The following is a 1,688-nucleotide window of genomic DNA, read 5'->3' on the forward strand; positions in this document are numbered from 1 at the left end:
TGGGTCATATGGCATTTTTATTTTTAATTTTTTGAGAAATCTCCATACTGTTTTCCATAGTGGCTGCACCAGTTTGCATTCCCATTAGCAGTGTATGAGGGTTCCCTTTTCTCCACATCTTTTCCAACATTTCTTATTTTTTGTTCTGGTGATGATAGCCATTCTAACGGCTGAAGGTGCTATCTTGGTGTAGTTTTGATTTGCATTTCCCTGATGATTAGTGATGTAGAACATCTTTTCATGTGTCTATTGGCCATCTGTATATCTTCTTTAGTAAAATGTCTGTTCATATGCTCTGCCCATTTTTTGACCAGGTTGTTTGTTTTGTTGTTGTGTGAGTTATTTATATATCTTGGAGGTTAACCTCTTGTTGGATATATTATTTGCAGATACCTTCTCCAGGTTGGTTGATTGTCTTTTCATTTTGTTCCTGGTTTCCTTTGCCTTGCAGAAGCTCTTTAGTCTGATGAAGTCCCACTTGTTTTTTTTTTTCCTTTGTTTCCCTTGTCCAATTAGACATGGTATTCAAAAAGATCCTTCTAAGAACGATGTCAAAGAATGTACTGCCTATGTTTTCTTCTAGGAGTTTTTGATTTCACTGAAACCAAATCTTACCTTCAAATTTTTGATCCATTTAGAGTTAATTTTTGTGTATGGTGTAAGATAATGGTTTCTTTTCATTGTTTTGCATGTGGCTGTCCAGTTTTCCCAACACCATTTATTGAAGTGACTTTCCTTTCTCTGTTTTGTGTTCTTAGCTCCTTTGTTGAAGATTAGCTGTCCGTAGATGTGTGGTTTTATTTCTGAGTTTTCAATTCTGTTCCATTGATCTGTGTGTCTGTTTTGTACCAATACCATATTGTTTTGATTACTATAGCTTGATAGTATATTTTGAAGTCAGAGATTGTGACGCTTTCAGCTTTGTTAATTTTCTCAGGATTGCTTTAGCTATTTGGGGTCTTTTGTTGCCCCATATGAATTTTATGATTTTTTGTTCTATTTCCTTGAAGAACGTCATTGGGATTGTGATTGAGACTGCATTGAATCTGCAGATTGCTTTAGGTAGTATGGACGTTTTAACTATATTTATTCTTCCAATCCATGAGTGTGGAATATCTTTCCATTTCTTTCTGTCAGCATCAATTTCTTTCAATACTGTCTTATAGTTTTCACTGTATAGGTCTTTCACCTCCTAGGTTAGATTTATTCATAGATATTGTGTTCTTTTTGTTGCAGTTGTAAATGGGATTGTATTCTTGAGTTCTCTTTCTATTAGTTCATTATTAGAGTATAAAAATGACGCTGATTTTTGTGAGTTGATTTTGTACCCTGCTACTTTGCTGTAGTTGTTGATTATTTCTAATAGTTTTCTGAGGGATTCTTTAGGGTTTTCTATATACAAAATCATGGCATCTGCAAACAGTGAGAGTTTCACTTCTTCATTACCTATTTGGATTCTTTTGTTTCATCTTGCCTAATTGCTCTGGCCAATACATCGAGTACTATGTTGAATAAGAATAGCCAGAGTGGGCACCCTTGTCTTATTCCTGTTATTAGAGAAATGGCTCTCAATTTTTCCACATTGAGTATGATGCTGCCTGTGGATCTTTCATATATAGCCTTTATTATGTTGTGGTTTTACCATAAATGGATGTTGGATCTTGTCAAATTCTTTCTCTGTGTCTATT

Source organism: Diceros bicornis, chromosome 4, assembly GCF_020826845.1.
Source record: "Diceros bicornis minor isolate mBicDic1 chromosome 4, mDicBic1.mat.cur, whole genome shotgun sequence".
In the NCBI taxonomy this organism is placed as follows: domain Eukaryota; kingdom Metazoa; phylum Chordata; class Mammalia; order Perissodactyla; family Rhinocerotidae; genus Diceros; species Diceros bicornis.